Source organism: Amblyomma mixtum, chromosome 3 (genome assembly GCF_055824585.1).
Source record: "Amblyomma mixtum isolate Tamu chromosome 3, ASM5582458v1, whole genome shotgun sequence".
NCBI classification, from domain to species: Eukaryota; Metazoa; Arthropoda; class Arachnida; order Ixodida; family Ixodidae; genus Amblyomma; species Amblyomma mixtum.
The window spans coordinates 191,363,458-191,379,158 of record NC_143014.1 but is presented as its reverse complement, the minus strand read 5'-3'; the positions used below and the strand labels follow the sequence as shown (position 1 = coordinate 191,379,158).

The 15,701-nt window shown below is 46.1% G+C and overlaps 1 protein-coding gene across 3 annotated transcripts in view; it reads right to left on the bottom strand.

Moving 5' to 3' along the window:
- Positions 1–15,701, bottom strand: part of LOC149353063 (ileal sodium/bile acid cotransporter-like) — a 109,308-nt gene that overhangs the window by 70,944 nt on the left and 22,663 nt on the right. The window contains exon 1 of one of the 3 annotated variants that reach the window (XM_089582261.1): positions 7,088–7,325. The exons of the other annotated variants lie outside the window; for them this stretch is intronic. The gene's annotated coding sequence lies outside the window, so the exon portion shown is untranslated. Of the gene's footprint in view, positions 1–7,087; positions 7,326–15,701 lie in introns of those variants that run through there. 3 annotated transcript variants of the gene reach the window in all.

Genomic DNA, 15,701 nt, shown 5'->3' with positions numbered 1-15,701 from the left:
CTGTTTAGTAACACTACCTATTACAGTGTTGTTAAGTGAGTATGAAAAATCTAATTTCTCTTTTTTTTCTTTGCAACACACATTGAAGCCATTTTTTTCTGAATTAATTACCATCCGCCAGTTATCGCACATCTGTGAAACTTTCTTTAGGGCATTATTGAGTGTAATTTGGTCGTTGCGGTCGTTGACCTCTGGGTAAAGCACGCCGTCATCTGCAAATAACCAGATTTTAACGTCAACGTTATTTGATATGCCATTTATAAATAAGAAGAAGAGCAGCGGAGCTAGAACAGTGCCTTAAGGCACAGCAGAAAGAACTTGAACTGTATCGGAAGTATGGTCACCAGAGTGTACAAACTGTCGCCGGTCAGATAGATAATCACCTATCCAGCTGGTGGTTGGTCTATTACGGAATATGCAAGTAAGCATTCACCGCTGTTGCGTAGATAGGTGTGCGTCAATAAGTCGCCTGCGAGTAAACACTGCACCCTTCCCTAGACCCTGAACAGTAGGAACAGACGCCACTGCCGCGGCATAGCAGGAGACGGTGCCGGGCGGTCGCATATCTGTTGATTCTCCTCCACCTTGAAAACAAAAGAGATGACACCTCGTTTTCCCCAAATAACCAAAAGCTCTCTAACTTTTGTTCATCACTCTGTCCGCGCCCATTCCGTTCACTTTATATTAATTAATTAATTAATTTATTACATGTGTCAGCTCTCTGCTCTACCGAGCCTCTAACTGTGCCTCATTTTTTGAAGCCGACTAAATTAGTCTGAAACTTTCTAGATTAGAAATTTTTTTAGGAATGGAAACGGCGCAGTAACTCTCACTTCTCGGTGGACACCTCAACCGCGCCATGATGGAAGGCAGGAAGGTGAGAGTAAATGAAAGAGCGAAAGAGGTGCCGTAGTGGAGAGCTCCGGAATAATTTCGGCCATCTGGGTATCTTTAACGCGCACTGACATCGCACAGCACACGGGCGCCTTTTGCGTGTCGCCTAATTAAACTTGGAAACGCTTTTTGCAAAATTTTACAACTGCGTGTTCATTCCGGTACAAGTTATGCGCCCTCAAAGAGTTTACTTAACAAATCTACCCTTCTATAACAACACATAAATCGCTGCGTATTCTGTGTGATGTAGTATCAGAAACAACCGCAGCAAGGGCATGCGCAGGCATGTTCCCACGTTTCAGTTTCTCAAAAAAGAACACTGTTTGAACATGGGTGGCGCTTCCCCTGTTTCCTTGTCCTCAATTGCCTATGAAAATTTGAAGTTTTCGCTGTGAAGAACGATAAATACCAAACAACGGAACTCATAGCCCCCTTCCTCATAAAATTTTAAATAAGATACATCCCGAGGGAATATTTGTTGCTGAAACGATTCCTTTCCTAATGTCACAGGTTCTTAGAAACAGAAGACACAAGGAAACTAGACACTCAAAGCTAACTAAATGTCCCTGTTTTTCTGCCGATAATGCTGGGCAAAGAACACTCGAACAAGGAAACAGCACCGTGCCAACCACATCGGCTACTGCGATTACCCGTCGCCTTGGTGTAGCGATGCCGTGCGCCCGTTTTCCGAATGCCCGAGAAGCCTTCTTCGTAGATGACATCTATCGGGTGAAAAGATGCACATTGAAAGCTGCGAGGCTATCAAGACATTTCCAAGGAGGATGGCGAACGAACGTGGTGGCGGGGAAAAAGTGCTTCTCGGATTTCATTTTTCTAGCCACTGTGACCTCGCTACTTCTAAAATTTCATGCTGACCCTTGGAATTTCATGATAGCGCTCTTAAAAATGGAGAGAATGTGCATTAGAAAGAGCGAAAAATGACTTCTCAAACGAGAGCCCGCACGCCAGGCTAGCTGTATTGCCATGCCCCGCATGCGCACTTTGATAACTGTGTTCGCAGTTCGTTTTCCAGGACTTGAAGCAGCAAGCACTGGTCACGGACTGTAGATTAATCGTTATTTGCCGCTTTCTGGTGCACAGATAAACACAAGTTTCCAATTAGATTCTTTGTAAGCCCAGGAATCGAAAAATACAAAAAAAAAAGAGAAACCCCACCTGTTTGGCGAAAAGCGCCCGTTTTTCACAGGTCTGTCCTCATCGCCGAGCGCGCGAGCGAGACGGATGCTTTTAAACGGGCCCTGTAGTTGCGCGATGCTGTGTGATGCTAAAGGAAGCCGCTTCACGAATATCCTCCAGCAAGAATTTTTTTGGTGCGCTTTTTAGAAGCTGAGTTATTTGTAGGCAAAATTTGAATTTCAGCGCCTTCGCGCCTTTCTTTTCTCATCACTTATTGAACCCGGAATGGTCGGCGCTCCTTTGCCGGACCCACCGAGGGGGGCGAAGCTTTCTGACCAGATGGAGCTACGCCGCATAGCGACCGCGACCATGATGTCTGAAACTTGTATACGCAGGAGCGGCGCGACGGAGGAGGGTGCGAGCGTGAAAAAGTCGCCGGAAAGAGCTCGCCAACTTTCTCGTGTGATTGTGGGCTCTCCTCTGCTGCGTGTAGAGGTGCATTATTTGCCTCAAGAGAGAGGGAGAGAAAGGTAAAGGGAAAGGCAGGGAGGTTAACTATACTACGTTTCATACATAGCAGTCAACGCTGCCAATGCTACAAAAGTAGTCCGCTGCAAAAAAACAAACGAAACGTATCTATCCGCCTCACGTCGTGGCTGAGTGGTACGAAGCGCGCGCCTATCTGTCCATTTTATAAGAGGCCAAGGTTCGACTCCCGGCTTGGCTGTTTTTTTTATTTATTTTTTCTATTTTTCTTAAAAGATTCATTAGGTAGAAACTCAAAACTGTCACTCTAATACCTACTTTGAAAAACACAGTGCTGTTTACTGGCTTCGAAGGGAAAAAGGCAGGCATACATACTATGCAACTTGAGTCGGATGGCGTTGAGTGCAAAGCTGTCATATTTAACACTGCGAGAGCTAGATATTGTCAGCTTGCTAGGTCGTTTTTGCGGTGATCTTATTCCAGTAGAGATACCTTCTTTCTTGAACCTCGCAACTGTCCGAGGGCTCACCCCGGTCATCTCGCCCACAGTTTCTAGAACTTCACGCACAGTCTTCTCCAGGAAGCGCTTCCTCACGCTAGAGTAACCGTTGACAGTCATCTGCTTGCAGTCTTTCGAAATTTTCGGATACTTCAGCTTGGAGAATAGGCGAGTAGGAGATGTTTTTGAAGCCGCAGTGGGCGAAGAAAACAAGCGAGTAGGAGATAGCGATGCCATTTTCTCATACTCTGAAACCGAAAGACGAAAGCAGACTTTACCGGCCGGCCTAGCACCGAAAACCTGATACAGGAGGAGCCGGAAAAAACCCAGAAAACTAATGCACTTTGTTTTGAAGAACATAAAAGAAAAAGCAATCTTTTTGCAAAATAAAACATTTTTATTAATATACTACAATATCGACCAACATTTACTTTAATTTTAAGTTCATTACTCTTTTCACTTTCGACGCACTATATTACGATGCGGACGAGGAGCGTGAACAGGCGCCGCAGCCTTCACTGCGTTGACTGCTATGTATGAAACGGAGTATAGATGACGCCCAGTACGCTACCCTACACGTGGAAAGGGGGACGGAGGGAGAGATAGAAAGGGGAGAGAGGAAAGGGAGATCACTTTTTCAAGTGTCCGTAGGCCGTCACTAACAGGGTACACAGGGCACACACTGAAAGTTCACAACCTTGAGCTCAATAATGAGTCCTTCAAGAACATAGAAGGCGCCTTCACAGCTGTCCTCTGAGATGAAGGTTCAGTCCAAGGACCCAGGCTCAAGTGTTCATGACGACACAATGCAGTGATTGAGCGAGTTCAAGCACCTCGGAAGGTGTTTCAGAGTTAAGCTTAGGAGTCGCAAAATACAACAATGAGAAACCCCATTTTGGCGAACAGCGCCATTTTTGCAGGCGCCTTTCTCTCTCTCTCTCCCCGCTTACGCGTTCCACAGACGGGCTGCGCCGGCAGCGGCCGGCTGCCCTAGCACTCACGTGCCGTCGCGTCTCTCCGCCAGGGGAGAAATCCAGCGCTAGCGTCGTGCAGCAAACTCCAACTAGGGTTCCCTATGGTGCACTGTGCGCAGTTTACAGATTATTTCATTAATTTTGTACACGTTCTAAATTTTGCCCCGCGGTTCTTGGTGCTGCTAACATTTCCCTTTATCTTAGGTCAATCACAGCGCAGTTACGCTGCGATCATTTTTTTTAGCTTAATTAGTCGACGTGCAAAAGGATCTGCCGATGATAACGCTTTTCCCGTCTCTATTTGATTTCTTCTTCCTTTTCTAAAATGCGAACTTTTTCCGGCACATAGCGTATTAATTTGCAACTATAGATCAAATCCCGTCATAGAAAACGCGCAAACAGTCACTACGCTTATATGGACAAGTATGTGCATTATGCATGTAGCTTACTGGCATGGGCGCACTCTTCATAAACTGCAACGACCCCAACATACAGCAGTTGCATCAATATTTTGTGCTGTTTATCCTGCATAAAGGAAGTTTAGATTGTATGCGAACAAACGCATCAAGGCATTCCACATGAAAATATTTGTGTGGCTGCCTCCTCATCTTCTACAGCCAACAGGGAAAAAGAACATTTCCGCTTGTCCCAGCGAGACACAAATGGCCTGACACGCTTGGTATGGTTATTTCTGAGCGAATGTCTACAGGGCGGCCTGTGGTATGTTTTTTTTGGTAATAAGAGAGTGTAGACAATTATAGATTCAACAAATTCAAATTTAAATTAACTTATTCAGCATCGCAACATGATGATTAAAGCGTGACGTGGCAATCAATAGATGGTAGTTAACAACAACAACAACAACAACAACAACAACAACAACAACAACAACAACAACAACAACAACAACAACAACAACAACAACAACAACAACAACAACAACAACAACAACAACAACAACAACAACAACAATAATAATAATAATAATAATAATAACAACAGCAACAATTGCTTATTTACTAGGATAATACAACAAAAAATTCACAGCACAAACTCAGTGCCGACTAGCCATTGATGGCATGCCTGCAAGGATGTGCACGCGACTGAAGCTATCATGCCAGGAGTATCAGTAGATAAAATGAATAATTATGCGCTGTATTTTGTCTTTCTAGTTTACTAGTAAGATAAACTTAATAGTGGTTCCACGGGGTTGCCATATTGGGGTGTTAAAACGTAAAAGGTGGGCTAAACGTTGCTCTACGTAGGAACCGCAATTTTCGGCAGGTGTTGGAGCACATACTAGCAGTGTGTGCGTCTGGTTGTATATGTCACTCAAAAAGATTTTGTCAGGTAACTGTGAGTCATGCTGACTGGCATGATGAAACAAAGGGGCTGCTTTTTCTTTCCAGTCATACTGATACGCCATTGATGCACTATCGCGGACAAAAGTACCTGACCTCCCCTCCAAGTTCCGAACTGTGCCGCATGCGGACGACATCAGGAGTGCATGGTCAGATGGCACCTGCATGCAGTGAGGCGAGTGCGGCGGTGTAGTGCTACTCAGTGTTTCGGTATATGCTCACTAGTGCGTCACGGTTCTGAACTTGAAAGGGCGGGGGGGGGGGGGGGGGGGGGCAGTTACTTTTGTCCGCTATAGTGCATTAGAAATTCAGAGTGCGACCTAAAATAGGCCCATGTGGTGCCCCGGAACAGGCCTTCAGACGGTCAGAATTGGCATAATTTATTCTTACGCATTGGCAACGGTTAGTTAGGTACCCTATTGTTCAAGACAATTCTATAGAATTAACACCCATTTATCGGACCGTGGAAATTAGAGAAATTAATTCGGAATGTGGTACCCGGTCGAAATCTTCCGAAAAATCTGCGCATATAGCGTCACATTGCAGTTTGGAAGTTGATATCTTTGGCGAAGTAGCACACTATTTGAAGAAACAGCATTGCACCAATGAGCCACGTCAGCTGCTGATGAGTTCAGTCTTAATTGACAATACTGAGAACGCACTGCAGTGTGCATGGTACCTCGGAACAGAGAGGTTCTTGCAAATTTGGCGTCGATTAAATACAGCAAGTGAATGTCTTATAAATAATTAATGATCCCTTTATTAATATGACACGTCCAAGTAATTTTCTTTCATTAATGAAATATACCCCAATCATCCACAAAAACAACAGCTCGGAACAGAGAGGTTCTTGCAAATTTGGCGTCGATTAAATACAGCAAGTGAATGTCGTATAAATAATTAATGATCCCTTTATTAATATGACACGTCCAAGTAATTTTCTTTCATTAATGAAATATACCCCAATCATCCACAAAAACAACAGCTCGGAACAGAGAGGTTCTTGCAAATTTGGCGTCGATTAAATACAGCAAGTGAATGTCTTATAAATAATTGATGATCCCTTTATTAATATGACACGTCCAATTAATTTTCTTTCATTAATGAAATATACCCCAATCATCCACAAAAACAACAGCTGGCTATATAGTGACACCGGTAATATATATTTACTTACAACAGTGCATCCCCAGCTTTGCAGACGGGACAACTGTTGCGTACATACAGCCTGCAGGCAGGATGGTAGTGAGAAAGCGAATTAATGAAGATTGGCAGCAAAAACAAACAAAAAAACCATAGACATCTGTCTGGCGTGGCGTCTAAGGAATGTATTTAAGATATTGTCATGGCCTACTGATTTCTTCCCGTCAACCTGAAGCGACAAATTTCTAACTTCGCGCTCCGTGATCGCAGCGCCTGGCATCGACAAGACCGGTTCCTGGATCGACTCGCACATAGCATTTCTTCGCGACTTTTGACCTTTGTCGGCGATCTGTGAAGTTCGCGCACTTTTAAGGCCAGTCTATATAGACGCAATGCGCGCTTTCTTGGGCTGCACACAGCATGCATGTAATGCGCGACAATAGCCACGTGACGGCGGTTTATGGTGCACGCACGTGAGTAATAAAAAAAAAGAGATGAATATAGGAGTGACGATTGCAGCACTGAGGTGCGTACTGCAGCGGGAAATGGCCATCTGAGCGCTTCGCTTCAAGATAGTACAGCTGTTCACATACTTGTCTAGTGCGCTCCAAAGGCTCCCTCTGTTGCGCATTTAGACGATCGCCGCTGACTGACGGGCCCAATGTAGCTTTTAAAGATAGCAGGAGTTAAACACGATCCACGGGAATGGGCACGAGCGATGAGGTCTGCTTCGAGCCGTAGGCAACACGTAAACGACGCAAGTGTACTCCTCGGTGAGCCGTTCCAGCGCTCTAGACAGGAGTGTGGACGACTGTACAAACCGTTGGCGCACGTAATCTTCCGGGGATAGCTTATCGCATGTTCTTCGCTTGCCCCGTTTTTACATGACGGCCTATATAGTACTTGCGCAATGCGCCGAGGATTCTCGAAGCCATCAACTGTGCCAGCTCGCGTGATGTCACCCCGGACGTTTGCTTTCCTAGGCCACGAAATGATGACGCGACGCAGGCTTTCTCTCTTCTTTTTTTCCGCATGGCAGTAATTCGCTATAGCGCTTGGAGCTGTTGTATGTACCGTGCCGCTCGAGGGACATAAGTCTGCAGCGTATACGTCAGCCATTTGTCCAGGAGAACTTACGATGCAAGCGGGTTCACGCACGCGGGAAGCCCCCGTAGAGTGATGAAATAAGCGAACATTTACACGCGGGGAGCTGGTAGCTTCGAAAGAAGTGTTGTGCGACGCGCATTAAGGGTAACGATTGCACCAGAGATGATGCGAGGTATAGGCGTCAGTGTTGCGCCATGCACGCCCTCGGTTTGATCATACCAAATCGCGTTTTATACATTACATGGTTTCCGAATAAAGCGCTTTGGAATTATTCCAGGCAAGCGGCAACAGCGCAGCACTGACGCAGCACAAACGTTGAACGTTCGCGGTGAAGCAGCACGGCAGCACGGTGAAGGTTCTTGACGCTCCTGCTTCGATGCATCCGCATGAATGTGCTTCACTGCAGCGCGCGGGTAAGCGTTCAGACAAGTGGACACACTGAGGGAATAGTGACACAACACTACGGGAATAACAAGCGAGACTGTGACGCTAACTGAGTAACACTGAACGTGTCGTATCTCGAAAGCAAACGCAGGCTGCCATCTTTGCATTATTAAGTCCAGGAAGTATCACTAAGCTCGGAAGTTCAGTGACTGCAACTGATGGTTTCGCTTATATTTTCAGAACAGGAAGCTCGGAAAACATAGTGTTTTGCTTCTGGGGCGTTTCGCAAATGAGTGTTCTAAGGGATGAGCACAGATGGCTGTCTTGTAGTGCATCTTCCGGAAGGCAAAGCTGTTCGTCTAGCCATTTGCCCTTTATGCAGAAACCGAACGGAAACACTGCCTACGGACAGAACACGATATTGCACTTTTATGTTCAGTTGTAGAAATTAGAGGGATTCGCTCATGTTTTTATTTAAAGGGTCCAACGAAGCGTACTTTCTCTGACCGGTTACAAATTCATGTCGGGCCAAACACTTCAGAATAACGTATATCAGTGTTAGTGTTGAATGCACTGATATATCGCCCTTGAATGCAGAATTAATTTCTTTAACATCGGACGTAAAGACAACAAGAACAAGAACGATATAATATTTTTGATGCCTCTCACGTGAGACAAAAGGAGAGAACCGAGAAGTCTTCCGATTTCACGTTGGTAGTGACGCTTTACAAATTTGCAACTACAGCGAAGTGCATTGACCATGGCTCTACGGCGTAGCCGTTGCTTTGCGATAGCAGAATCATCGCTATTGAGCCTTCGCTCAAGACTGTGCGCAGCAGTTTAGTTAACACGTCGTTCACTTTATGCGCATTGACTACAATAGAGTATGACCGATGTTGTAATGCACGGGCATTCCACACACGGTGTCTGTGAGGTCATTGTTTAGTCGGCGGGAATTGATCGATGTGGTTAACCGAACCAAGGAAAAACAATTTTTTCTATTAAACCTATCGTGGGGTCTTTGGCTATGGTGGAAAAAAACAGCGCAAACTAAGACAGAAAACACAGAATCTTTGGCTAATCTGCGTATTTATGGTCCCGCCAATATCAATGCCATCTCCTCGCATGCGCATGATGCTTCAAGCACCTGGAGATAACGTTTTATCAGTTTCTTTATGCAAACTGTAGGTGAGACGCTAAATCGCTTCCGCCACATAAAGATACCTGGATGAAAGCTTGACACGCGACCTCCCGTTTGAATGCGAAGTTCATTGCCAGATATGGGCGACGTGGCAGCAGGAATTTAGAGACGCCTGCTATCGGGAGAAGTATTTGTTCCGCCGCTGAAAGATCAACGTAAGAGTAGCCAGGCTAAAACAAGGTACTAGGTGGAAGCGATAAGCTGCCTACGCAGCCCTTCACTGTATTATTAAAGCGAAAGCTTTACTACTTGCACTTTCAGCCTTTGCCGTGGCGCGGCGGTGCCACCACCGGCGCCTAACTCCTGCGCTCTCCGCTAGGAGCGCAACAGGTGCTTTGTGACGTCACGCCAAAGAGAAGGGCGACCGACTCGCGCCGTCGCTAGCCGCGGCGGTGCCACCACCGGCGCCTAACTCCTGCGCTCTCCGCTAGGAGCGCGATTGTGGCGTTACGCTGAAGAGATTAGGCTCGACTCACGTCGCTAGAAAGCAGTAGCTGTGCCAACCACCAGCGGCTTAACATTGCTTCGCGATCTCGCGCCGTCCGTGTGCGACGGCAGTGCACATGAACGGCGGCCTGACTGGACTGGATTGTACTGGACTGGATTGGATTGGATTAGAATAGGTTACATTAGATTACATTGGATTGGATTGGATTGTATAACAGATGCATCGCCACAAGTCTAACCACAAGCACCACCACCAGCTACACTACCAGCTGAACCATGGCGTAGGTACGGATATTGCTTTCGCAATTACCGGGCTTAACCAAGCTAAGCCACAGCGAATTTTTTGAATGGTCGTACAACTAGCAGAGAATATCACTATACTGGCCATATGCTGAACCACTCACGAACGACCTCAGTGAGGCTCGCCAGTGTCCCATTAAAGTAACATCACTCGTGCTAAGCATGGAAGCCGAGTGCGGTTCCACAGCAACGGTAGAAGAAAGTGGCAGCACGGCTAATTACAGTGGCACTCACTTCAATTCTGGGTTCGGCTCTTTCAGCCAGAAGAGCGGGAAGGCGCTGGCTAAACTCCTGTTGCAAAGTGCCGCGTGGTTTCGCGTATCCACAGCGCCGCGCTCGTTTCACGCTTTGCGTCCGGCCTCGGCGAATAAATGGCGACGTCCTTATGCGGCGGTGAATGCATAGTAGGCACAGCTCTAATCATTCGTTTCCCTATGTCGCACCAAGAATGACGGTCACACATCGCCACAGGCGGCTAGGGGAACTGTGCTGCACGTTATATCTCGCGGTGAGCCATTGGTCTCGGTTGCTTGCAGCCAAGGTTGCCTACGTCTAGAAACGCTTCATTGAACTCGGCTTCGCACTGAGAGGCATCACTCATGCAACTGCGCCTCACAGTGCCTGGTAAGGGCACGACGGCTACTGTTCCAGCAAAACACTTCCAGGCAAGAAACCAGGCAGGGAACTGGCCTGCAATAAATCTTATTTTGAATACTTGTTGCTGCGTCAATACTTTAGTATCTTTTGTGACTTCAGGACAAAATCAATAACCACATGGAAGTGCCATGTTATCCGTCCTTTAGCGCTGCGCTGACATGACGCGTCAGCTGATTCAGCTTGTCTATAGTCTGCTCGCACAGTGTCAAGCAGCGTGTTGAGTCCGTAACGCAAACAAAGCGTGACTGGTCGTGGTGGCTGAGCGACTAATGACTTTATTGTTCGGAGGTCCACAAAGCTCGCCTAGTTACTCATATATTAAATTACTGTATGGCGTGTAGCGTGTCATGCCCTACTAGCGCGTTCCCATCCCATCAAGCAACGCTACATCGTTGCAACTTGATGCGCGAAAATTACATGTGGCCGCAAACTTGCCAGTGTATAGAGACCATAATATAAAGTGTATTTCACTTCCACACAATGATAGCTCCATAGCTATGGCGTTATGCCTAGCAATGAAGGCTATTAGCTGCCGTGGAGCCCACATTTCGACGGAGGCCAAACGCGAAAACGGTAAAATGTGTACCGAGGTTTCGATGCATGTCTCCCCCCCGCAAAAAAAAAAAAAAAAAAAGAATCTTTTGAGCGGAAGGCATTTGGCTCAGATATCGGTGCTGTCAGAGAAACTTACGATCTGGGAAAAAATGCGCATGCGATCATACGATGCGATACGACAAATTTGCGTTAGCACCATTGGTTGCATACACATTTCTCTTTTGAATTGACGGCCTTCCCTTTACGTTTTTGAATTGGATTGGGCCGTCGCTTTTTCGTCACGCTGATGCGTGGGGTCCTGATGGCTGGAGGTGGGGGTGTGAGGCTGGAGGGGAGGGGGCGAAGGCTTGACTTCGCCGTAGCTTTTAATGTGTCAACATTAATACGGTCATTATGGGCAAAACCCGGCTTCATCGGCGGCGGTTTTAATGAAGCCTCGCAGAGACTGGTGGTGGGAGGAGGCTCGTAGGTGGGAGATGCATGTTTACCGGTGGGCCACGACAGAAAGGCTCGCTCAGTGGCAACGAAAAGCGTTCCCCCACCCAGAACAGGACTTTTCCACAGCCTCTCATATCATTATTTGAATTAAACCTCGGCTGCCACGGAGCTGCCACGGAGCGGAATCGCCAGCGGCCACGGCAAGGCGGAAGTCAAACCTGCGACGCAGCGGACGGGGCTCTCTCTGGGCACAGACAGGCCGTCATTGGAAGCTGATCTGGTCACGTTTAGTTACAGGACGTTACAGAGTGAGGCAACTCTGGCTGCACTGTTTGAGGACTTATTATGCATTAAATGGGATTTGATAAAGCTCAGCTGTTAGGAGGACTGATCGAGCACATTAAGAATCTAAGCGCTACATAGCAGGCACATGCGTTGTTACACAGTCCACGCCGGTGGAGTCGGCTGAGGGGCTGACAGACACCACAGTCAAGCTTAATAACGGGGACAAATAGAAGACAGCACACTGATGCATTAAGTCACAATTACGAGATGATCGGATGATCGGAATGAATCGGCATTTAAGAAGCTAAAAATACAGTGCAATATGCTGATGAGGAATTAAATGCGCAAAAGGCGGAAGAAACCATATAGGCAAGTAGGCGATTTTAAATTTTGGCATATAGGTAAGAAGAATAACGGGGTACAGCTACAAGTAGAACTTCTAGAAGGAAATAATTTAAGAGCCAAGAATGGTTCCTTTCGCAAATCCAAGGACTAGTGGTGGACATGGAAAAGCATGAAAACGGAGACTCAAAATTTAATATACTTTAAAACATGCGCCAGTCGCGGCATCGCGCAGAATGCAGAGGTGTCACGCAAGGCGTAGTGCCGTGAATGTGATTTCAGGCTCTAGGAATAGCCTAGATTTACAATGATAACGAGGGAAAGCCGGGGTAGCGTAGAGACGATGAACGATAACATTAGAAAATTACTCGCAAAGAGTACAAGTTTTGGGTAGTCAAAATACTGAAGAGCTATGTCAAGGACGAAGGGCGTTGTTAAAGGGAGCGACGAATAATCAAAACGTGCGACGATATTACGGGTGCGACGATATTACGAGTGCGACGATATCACGGAAGTGAGATACTTAACCTCACACTAACAAAATAAAGAATGACATTACCGGTTAAAGAAGCAATAGCAACTTTAATTTGTCGCTGAAAATTGTGTAAATCAAGAGGAACGTTGCGCGGTTAAACTTGGGTACTATCGGCTTATTCCTTCAAGTTATCCCATCTATGTAAAATAACGTGGCTATTGAATGCAGCGTAGTTTATATATATATATATATATTCTATTTTGCTTTTTTTTTCCACATGCATGCGGAAAAGTGCGAGCAAGCAGGTATTTTTAAGCATAACACATAACTGATGCCACTGCCCTCAAGGCTTTGTCAACTTTAAAATCGCATCTTTCAACGGAAACTTTCTTGCTGCTGGTGTCGGATTTATTTCCGATTCCTCCATTTTGCAGGCGTGCCATCGGGATACGTAAAAACAATGAAAAGTTTGACTTGGCCTTGTTGCGTCGTATATAGTGGAGCGTTAAACCAGTTCTAAAAATTTCTAAAAACCGAGTTCACTGATACAAAGTAAAACCGACTGGCCACCGGCTTTCACAATCTGCAGTGCTTCAATAATTTTTCATTATATTTTTTAGCGCACGTCCTGGTGGTTTGTATTTAATCTTTGCCCCTTGTCTCTTTGCGCCACCTCAGTCCTTTATAAAAACGAGGGATTCGTCTGGTCGAAAAATTCTTCTCAAAATGTTTTACTGTCATCCAAAGGAAGCTTTGCGGGAAAAGGCACTTTTAGCATTAAAATTTGTGCGGCGCCAAAAAAAGAAACAAAGAAACAGAAAAGAAAGAAAGGGTCTTAAAACTGCGTGGTTTGGTCCCCTTAAGAAAGGCTACAAATCACAGAAGTCGCGAGAATCTGAAATGCAACTAGCAGAAATCTCGAAATTATTTTGTATGCGGGAGGTAAGCGTTGTCCGAAAGTGTAACGCAGAGAAGATTGCAGAAGCTTCGTTAAAACATGGAACAAGCCTGAAAGCAGCTGGTATGAAATCAGGCATTGGTAACAATCAGGTGCGCCACTTGTTGTAAAAGCCCGCCCAAGCATCCCGTGGCCGGAGTGCAGTCGCACGCGTACGTTTGTGAAACGGCTCGGTCAGTTTGTTCGCACTAGGTCGCGATATATAGCGGGATGCTTCCACGGCGTCTTTAACAACAAAACCAGCGAATGGCGCTCATCGCTGCGTCCCTGTGCAGCCGCGTGGTCAGTAGGGCTGCGGGCACCTTGTTCTGGAAACTTACAACAGGTAGCATGCATGACAAGAGGCGAAGACGGCAATGCTATTAACAATATAGACAGGATAGTTTAATGCAGAAGATGAATTATGCCTTAATTTTTAAAACGACCAAGCCATTATGGCTTTAACTATTGAGGCAACAGTCCCGAAGAAGTGGAACTTCAAGTTAAAGCTGAAGAAGCGATAAGGAAAGCCTTACAAATTGAACCAGCGGCACACATGGCTTGCTAGCTAAACGGCCAGACGTCGCAGACGGCAGACATTAATGGTAGCGGTACAATGTAATAATTCGCCGAAAGAAACTATTGCAAAGAACCATCCCAGTATCTTAGGGTTTGAGCGCCATTCACTAAGACCAAACACACGAAAGTGATAGCGGTGCAGGGACTCCGGAACAGGGGGCGCAAGAGGACGGTCCCCCCTCCTTTTTGCCTCACGCGCTTCGAATGTTGACCACCCCATATCACCTTGAACTGCTTCATTAGTAGTGTTTCCATGTGCCCCCAAGGCAAGCCTGCCGACTGTCCTCTGCTTTATTTCTATAGACCTCCTTCACCCCGCGACGTCACGGAGATGCGGTGGCGCTGATGTCAGTAGCGACTTTCGCGTGGTAGGCAAAACAGGTTCCGCCTGGCCGTGCCTACCGCAGCTGCTGCAGCTACCGGCGGCTGCGCACTGCAGAAGCAGCATGTACTGACCAGCTGCGTCGCTGCTGGATCCGCGTAGTATGATAAAACGAAAAATTAGATTAGCTTTAATAGGTTTCTCGGAAATAAATGCCGCATTAGGAAATGAGCCGCGGTAGTAAAAGCGCGAAGTCTGGGTGTAGACCGGCGCTGCCAGTCAACGTACTTCATAGCACGGAAATTGCCGCGCTCATTCACCTGAACAACCGCATGGTACGCTTAAAATTGCGCAAGGAAAAGAAAAAGCATGTATGTAGCTGCGTACGTATTTATCACCCTGAGCTGGTGTGCACGGGCGCCGGCAGGGTCACTCTCCACCGAGGAGTGCGTTATTTTGTTGATATCACAGCATGTTTTAACGTGTGCAGAAGTTATACGGACGTGTAATGACGCATTTTAGGGCATTTAATATATACTTCAAAATATTTAACATGAACGACATAATTATTTGATTGTAGTAGAAAAGTCTGGTAAGTTGTGACAACCTTGCGCGGTCGCGTTGGCATGCTTCGAACAGCTTACTTTCATTGCATCATGCATGTGTCATCAGCTTCTTCATGAAGTAGTACATGATCGCGAAGGCTGTTTGGAAAGAAGCAACCGCAGGCGGGCTACCAACAGAGGCACGTAGCGAGATTGACAGGGGATGAGGCAATGAAAAGTGTTTTCTTTATTGATGCTTGAGATATGTAACCAAATTTGGTGCAAATGTGAAATTGCTCTGCTAATTTCAGCAATGCGTTTTATTTTCAGCTATACCTGGTAATAACACCCTCGTCAAGTCACCACGGGTCTTGAATAATTAGGTAGAAAATGCGGAAATTTTTTATGCTAGCACGTTGCCAACGCCCTATTCTCTATGATGGCGGTATATATTACTTCTTTTTTTTTTAGATTCGCAGTACCTTTCTTATCAAAAATGACTACCATACTACTGCTCCTGTAGCAAAAAAAAGTCGGGAGATTTATTGCACTCCTCAATTTCTCTGGAATCGTTTGCGACAAATAGAATCATTCTATTTCCATTCGTTACAAATTTACGAAGGGTTGAGTGAT